General features: G+C 41.3%; 1 long non-coding RNA gene across 1 annotated transcript; it reads right to left on the minus strand.

The window, feature by feature from the left end:
* Window positions 1-6,691: 6,691 nt before the first annotated feature.
* On the minus strand, window positions 6,692-8,409 carry LOC309504942. Its single transcript, XR_014208234.1, has 3 exons — window positions 7,995-8,409; window positions 7,589-7,926; window positions 6,692-7,097 (listed from the first exon to the last, which is right to left on the minus strand). It is a non-coding gene; the product is annotated as an uncharacterized lncRNA (long non-coding RNA).

Consider the following 8,409-nt stretch of genomic DNA (forward strand, 5'->3'; position numbering starts at 1 on the left):
TAATGAAGCTAAATGTCCGTTCACACAGATAACTATAATGATAACCATAAAGATTTATTCTTTCTAAATATAAAAGAATACCCAGGGTTTTTCCTGCATAGAGAATTACAAGGCGGCTGCCTCCGTCAAAAGGACCCTAGGTTGATTTTACTCCGAACCATCCCTTTAAGTTTATGATGATGTTGCTTTTAGATTTTAATTGCTGCATTGATGCACGTTATTAAACACAATCTTGACCAACTATTTTACTATTACGGTTGCCAGTGGTATTAACAAAATGGCTGCCGAGTGAGCGTAATTGCCTTAAAGGCTTTAATGTTGATCAGTCACTATCAACACATTTTATTTTTTCATTCTAAAATATTTAAATTCTCAAAAAATAAATCACACATATTTTTTCTCCACTGACAAATGCACATTATGATAAATAATAAAAAATAATAAATGTCTCCAGAATCACCTTTCTTTGGCTTACCAAGAAATAAAACTTTTCTAAAAAAAAGAAATAAAAAAAAAAGGCCCTTTCAACTTTAATAACTTTTCCCCCTTTCCTTGTTAATCCTCTTTTTTTTATCAGACAGACTGGGCGCAACAGCACGGTATGTCTGCGGTCAATGTGGCAGCTTTTTAAAGGCCACTGTGATATGGTTGAATGAGGTGATCATACGTTCTGATCAGCGAGTCTCTTCTCTGGCAGACGTGCAAGCATGTCAACAGACCGCTCGACTCTTAGATTCCCCCTTGGGCCTGCACTTTGTTACGGAAGAAGTAGGGACAGAGGAGAAAGAAATAGAGAGATGGCACTCCTTTAAGGGAGAGGAATAGCACTCAGTGGATCGATCGATATGCCCATGGCCTCAGACAGGGCCAGATGCTCTCTAGAGAGAGAGAGAGAGAGAGAGAGAGAGAGAGAGAGAGAGAGAGAGAGAGAGAGAGAGAGAGAGAGAGAGAGAGAGAGAGAGAGTGGACATACTCATGCAAGTAGGCGTAAAGTCACACATATGCTTTGTCTGTGCACTTCACTTTCGGGTTTTCATGTGGTAAAAGTTGAGGGGCCACTTCAAAGAAAGCATATGCTGATGACATCATGGTATATCATTACAATCAGCCACTATCTAAAAGGTTCTCTTCTGTCTGTGTGCAATAAGTGAGCTTTAAATCTTGCTCTGTAGGGTCCAAAAAGCATAACTAGGCCACCTGCGGCTCTGTTGCCCATGGTCAATGTCACTTAACGCCACTGGAATGGCATTCTGCTAAATTGTCATCAACCATAATAAGAGTAAAAAGGCTTCTCTGAGATTCCAGAGCAAATGCTTCTCACGTCGAATATGCTGCAAGCTATGAAACTAGCTTAGGCAGGCTGCCCATTTCTACACCCTTGGTATATTTCAGCATGAAACAAATTCTAATGATAATAATTTGACAGATGAATGCCTCCCCGAAGTGTGAAATCCTGGCCTGCAGAAATGAAAAACATGTTAGTGAGGGAAAGTCTCGTGATAAACTTGTAGACTATTTGTGGATAAATGGCAAGAATGTTGCATGCTATCCTGCAAGACGACAAGAAAGACCTCTAAAAGGTGCACACAAGGTAGAGAGACATATTTCACACGCACTTCGTGTAATTGCATTTAGCAGGAGGTCCATACAAATGTGTGTGTGGATGTTTAACATTTTGGATATGATATTTAGATATTTATTGGATAAAAGGTGTCATGGATGTCAGTGCTGGGAAAGCTTCTTTAAAACCTGTGCGGTTAAGCTAATCCTTTGGGGAACAAAAAAACAATACTTAGCTACACTACAAAGTACTTAGCCTGGAAATCCAGACCTAAATCTAAAAGATTAATGGTCTGGTGTCGGTCAATGAAAATCGGCCAGCTCGAGGGGCGGCACCAAGCATGCATTTGAAAATCTCACAGCACGCAATTGGATAACACTACGACCAATCACAACAATACACCCCATACGCTTAGCTACCAGGGGAGCTAACTGGTAGATTAGACTCTTCCGGTCGGCAAAACAGCAAAAACACCCTTCTTGCAAAGGAACGATTCGAGCGCCGTCTTCTGTTCCTCTTTAGATAAAAAGCCAAGTCTAACTCGTTCATTGTAGCGGCCAAAGCCGTTTCAAACTACTGCTATTCATCCATAGGCATCTTGCAATGTTTACTGATGACTTTGACGTCACAGCGCTGTCGTCATCTGTTTAGCTCGCCTCTGGCCCGCCTATATCAGATAACCCGATGTGATTGGTGCAGCTCAGATCGAGGGGCATATTTAATGAGCTCCATTGCTCGACACCAGAGTAACTGGTAAAAAATATCTTTGCATGCCAGCAACAAGTGTCCATTGTGAGAGGATTTTTTCAAAGGCTGGATAAATTATCTGTAAAAAAAAAGAAGTAGGATAAGTCCTTCCACAGCAGAGAAATTAATATTTTTTAATAAAAATCTATAAAAAAGTGAGACATTGTGGCTTGATTTCTTTTATTAATATTCATTTTGCAGGACCAAAATAACATTATGCACAGTGAGGAGCCTATAGGTTACAAGCTTCACATATTAGAAAAAAACAATCATAAAAAAACAACAATTTTTTTTAATGGCTCGTTAAGGTTGTTTCAGATCAACACCTGCAAGTGACCACTAGGTGTAACCGTTGAGACGGGTGTCGGATTGATTCGAAGCCTCGAAACAATATGGCCCATTTGGTTCAACTGTTTCATTGCTTCACGAAGCCTCGATCTGCCCACCACTAGATGTAGGCTCCTGCCAAATTCTCCGAAACGCCTTTGGAGACGGCTTATGGTAGAGAAATGAACATTCAATTCAAGGGCAACATCTCTGGTGGACATTCCTGCAGTCAGCATGCCAATTGCACGCTCCCTCAAAACTTGCGACATTTGTGGCATTGTGCTGTGTGATAAAACTGCACATTTTGGAGTGGCCTTTTATTGTGGCCAGTCTAAGGCACACCTGTGCAATAATCATGCTGTCAAATCAGCATCTTGATATGCCACACCTGTGAGGTGGATGGATTATCTCGACAAAGGAGAAGTGAAGGATATTGTGTCACTCTACACTGCTAGTTACCGGAAAAAACTATTTTGAAAACAGTTGACCTAATGTTATTCTTCAGAAAAATGTAGTTAAGTTGGCCAACAAAGAATGTAAGCACATATTAAATATTGGAGGGAAACAAACGCAATAGTTTGTGAATTGGTCAAACCACATACAGTATTGTTGACTGCTAATCTGAATATTAGGGGGAAGGTCCCCTTCAATGTCTTTGGTCGTCACGGCTCTGCATTCTTTGCCTACTCTTTCCTTTGTCCCCTCTTCTCTCCTTTCCCCTCCTTTTTAACAGGTTGTGCTTTGCTCTATTAATTTTGTGGTTGGAGGATTGATCCTTGCGGCGAGCGGCTGTTTATAGCGACGTTAAGGTTATTTTACGAGACAAAGGCGGTTGTGAAAACTTCTCCAGCAAAAATCCATCCTTCATCACCACCCTGAGTCCTCCACATACTAATGCCCCACTAAACTGCCATGTTAGCAAAAGAGCGGCGCACCCCTGCTAGGCAGAAAGACGCGTTTTATTTTGTAGTTATGGAAAAAGGCCAGAACCGAAAGACAGTCTGGAGTAAACCCAGACTTCAACAGAAAAATGAGTCATAAATGTGAGAGCGGGAACGAGGGAAAGAGATCAATCCAGTACACTGTAAGGTCTTGAGCAATGAGGCAAACTGTGAAACCACATCAGTTCCTGTTGCTTTTGTTTATTTTTCTCTTCGTATTTGTAATGCATTCATATTCATCCCCCGACGCTTAGCTGTACAACCATTTCTTTACCAAGGCCTCCTCTGCTACATTCTGAGACTCCATCAGGAAGGATCTTTGGCTCGTTCCAACAAACACACACACACACACACACACACACACACACACACACACACACACACACACACACACACACACACACACACACACACACACACACACACACACACACACACACACACACACACACACACACACACACACACACACACACACACACACACACACACACACACACACACACACACACACACACACACACACACACACACACACACACACACACACACACACACACACACACACACACACACACACATGCACATCAGGCCTTCAGAGATGATATCTTTGGTCTATCACACACAGGGGGATTCCTTCGTCTGACACAAATCAAAATAATAGGAGGCTTTACTTGATTTCTTTCAACATTTGCACTAGGAAAATGTGTAAATATGTCAACAGCTTTGTCCAATGATGCATAAAATTACAAAAAAGAGAGAAAACAAGTGAATCCCCGCAGGGAAGGAGGTGAGAACCAGGGCGGCTTGGAAGCATAACAGAACAATTTATATGTTTAAGACCACATGGAAGGCTCTGTTTTTGCATCCAGTGCACAGTTCCCTGTGGCAGTCTGGTAGGGAGCTATTCATAAACACTACTCTAAACACACTCTACCAGGTCAATTGCACTTGGCTGAGGGCTGATACCCTACACATGGTACCTGAGAGGCACATTTGTGTGTTTGCTATACTTTAGGGACACATTTGGCTCCAGAAGTTAGCTAAATTTGACAGAACTTACCTCTGCAACATTCAGGGAGGTCCTGAAACAAAACAAAAAAGCATAAAAAAGAACAGAAACAACAACAATAAAACCATAAAACAAATCAACATTTAAAAAACAAAATAAAATTCTTACTATTTTAGTGTAGGGTAAGGGTTAATTATAATTAACTATACAATATATCAAAAGAAGTCAACGGCACATCTCCATTTAGCTATGTAAACGTGTGCATGTGAAGATGAATAACCATTTAAAAGCCATTAAAGGAGTGAGAGACAGAATGAAATTGAGGTTTAAATTTATGTATTAATCACCTATAGATGATTCATTGTCAGTCCAGCTAGGTGGGATGTTTAATGGGGGTTTAGAAATGATGACCCTGTGTGATGATGTGTGTTGGTGTGTATATGTGAGCAGATAGGTGGTCCATTCAGGGTGACAGGGTGCAGATTCAGTTCTTTGACACAATGTAGACACAAAGTGAGTGGTAATGGTGAACGTTTACAGCTGCCTACTTCAATCTTCAGCATCATTGACGCCATATAAGGACGTAGAGAAAGACATGGCCTTTAGAAAGTACCACAGCAATGTGGTACATTCACAAGTAGAAGTGTGGGTATGGATGGATTTACACAGGAGAATTACACCTTTTAACCCAGTAAGAACAGGAGAGAGAGAGTGAAAGAAAAAGAGCGCTGACCCTGAGCTTCAGACATTCTCTTCACAGACTATAACCATGATGGATGGCTCCACTGCATGACCAGATTGCTTACCCAGACATGAAGGAAAATGAGGAATAAAACCGCCTGATTCTCTCAACCTCTTCCCTCTCTTTTTCCTCCCTCTTTCCTTCCTCTTTTCTCCTTTCACCCTTTTTTTAAAGCCATCTCTTTCTTTTCTGCATTAATATGGAGAAAGTAGGTTATCAGTGAATAACATGTCTGATTAAACCATGAATAAATTTGCTTAGAGCTGATTTCATCTCTTCGAATTTATATCACAGTGGTTGTGCCTTCACAAGTCCACATCTCACACCGTAACTCCACCTGTCAATCACATAACATCATTAAGCATCTTTCCACTCACCTCCAGCTGTTATTCAACAGTATAGGTGAGGATGAGAGAGAGAAAGTGAGAGTGTACAGTATATCTCAGTATGTTGAATGAACAATACTAGGTGGCCATTCAGCTTGTGTATTCGTCATATGGCAGGTTATAATCTCAAATTATAATGGAGGCAGAGGAGGTTGAGGGGTTTAATTGAAATTCAGTTTAAATTCAGTTAGAGAATGCATGATGTATGAGACTTACAATACTTGGTTCTTGAGGTCGAGGCTCCACCATCTCAGAAGCAGCTGACCACCTGGGATTTTCACACAGAGTCTGGAGTTAATAGGGAATAGTCTGATCAGGAAAGTTCTCTCACTTCTACTATGGTAATGAGAGACGAGAAATGAATGGCCAGGATCGTTAATACTGTAAGGTCACAGTCAGATAATCAAAAAGCAACACTGGAGAGGAAAGCATGTGCATCTATCTCATACCAAACTGGCTTGAGACAAAGTTTGTACTGGTGGGCCACACCATGGGATTTATGATAGAACATACCAGAGGTTTTTAGTCATTTTGATTGCCAAAAAAAAAATAAAAAAAAATACAACAATCCCCTTAGAAAGGACACCCATTGTAATATATAAAGGTGGCTATATTTATTTCATAAATAAAAACCCATATGCTGCATGTGTAAATTTGTAGGCTTTGCATGATGATTTAAAGAAAACATGTTGTTTCCAATTTTTTTTCAAAAATGCACTTATGTTAACTAAGTATTAAAATGCTTCTAAAATAATCATTTTATTTATACCATGGTCTGTCTGAATACTCGATTCTGATTGGCTGGAAGGTCTTCTTTAAAATCGTTAAATGCACAGGTAGTTCCAAGTGAGTTGAACCACAGTTTTATATTAAAACGGTGTTTTCATTGAAGTGCACACACACATACATCACTCTGAGATGCCCTGCAAATTGCTAATAAAATCACTAAATCACTGTGTGGCGTTATTATAAGCAAGAGATTTAGAAACCACGATAAGTTTGTACCAGACTACGCCACCCTGGTGGAGAACCAGGGAAATACCTCAACGGAGGACACACAGGTAAGTATTACTCACTGAGGGCAAAGACTTAAACCAGTGAGACCAGGGTCACAATACAAAATATATTTTATTGTATTTAAAACATCACACTTATTCTTAAAATCACATGGTATAGAACATTTCTCTTCAGAGCCAGGTTTCTCAGGGACAAGGCAGGCCGGGCGCAATCGAGAGGTCATCCAACCCTCCCTAAACTCACCCCAAATCAGACTGCAAAGCACTGCAAAGAAATCGTGTCAATGTAAATCACACACTGTGACATGCGTGCCTCTAGATCACGACAACCGGCCTCCCCTGCTCCACCACGACTACACTGGCTCCTGGAGACACACAAAAGATGGTCAATTGATTAAAGAACATTTATACCAAAACACACAATAACATACACAAAGGTGTCACATCAAAAGCACTCCAACCTCCTCACAAGTGAGGCTAACGAGGAGCAGTGCTTAGTTGGCGGAACAGAATCCAGCACCACACATAAATGAATTATGACACAAGAAAACCCGGATTAGTCTGAAATAATGTTAAGGAAAATCACTAGACATAATGACTACTAGTGATAGTTCACACGCCGTAGTTACAAAGTTAATACCACACAATGAGACAAAACAACTGTAACCCCAAAAAAACAAAAGAAACTATAAAGAATCAAAATAATAAACCACATAAGCAAAACAGCAGCGGCATCTCCTTAACGTCCTCCCACCAGATAGAGTTTACAGATGAGGAAGTGTCCTTTAAGTCATAAAACACTAAACGTTAGACTCGATCTATAACAGCTGAAATAAGAAGGGAGTACGCTACTTACAATTTTAGATGACGTCACTCACGCGCTCCGTGTATGGTTACTCACAATGCTCGCATACCAATCTGCCAGTCAACACTCACACACCGTTAGCACGAGCAGTAAATCTCTTTCCCTTTAACCAAACAGGACACATTAAGTCTATGAAATCCCCAGGGAAAATGGGAAAGAGATACTTACGTTTAGATGAACAGATAAACACCGCCCAAATGCCCGATATATGGGTACTCAATCCGCCGCAGTTCAGTCCGCCGGCCAGCACACACACATTTGCTATGTTAGCTGAGACTGCATACAGCCACCATTCAATGCCTACACCACCAGTAATGCTACAAATCAAACTATAAATAATACAGATTACAAGAGAGCGATCCACACCATTACCAAAACACTGCTAGCCTTAACATACCTGGAGATAACCTGGAGTGGGACAGGAAATGCCAGGGGGGAGAAAGCCCGGAATCAGCAAGCCACGTAAACAGATGTCAAAATAAAGGTCTTTAAATACTCGCGCTGCTCTCACCTCATTGGTCCTCTCCCCATCCTCTAATAAACCAATAAACAAGCTCCTTTACCCTGCCACATTCTACCCCAGTTTTTTTTAAATCGGCGCCCCGACGATGACCCAAATACAGCTACTCATGGACTATTCCCGTCCTACATCCCAGGGCCTAAACCACGCTGAAATCTGGTTAGAGCCGGCTCCTGGTATGGTGGCAGATCTTATCCCTCCCTCAACAGCTCGCGGTAGACGGTGCAGATTTGAATGCTGCCCAGCAGTAGCCCTCCCGGTTCTCCTCAGGGGGGCCCCATCCACCCCTGAC

Source organism: Leuciscus leuciscus (assembly GCF_965113295.1).
Source record: "Leuciscus leuciscus genome assembly, chromosome: 8".
Classification (NCBI taxonomy): Eukaryota; Metazoa; Chordata; class Actinopteri; order Cypriniformes; family Leuciscidae; genus Leuciscus; species Leuciscus leuciscus.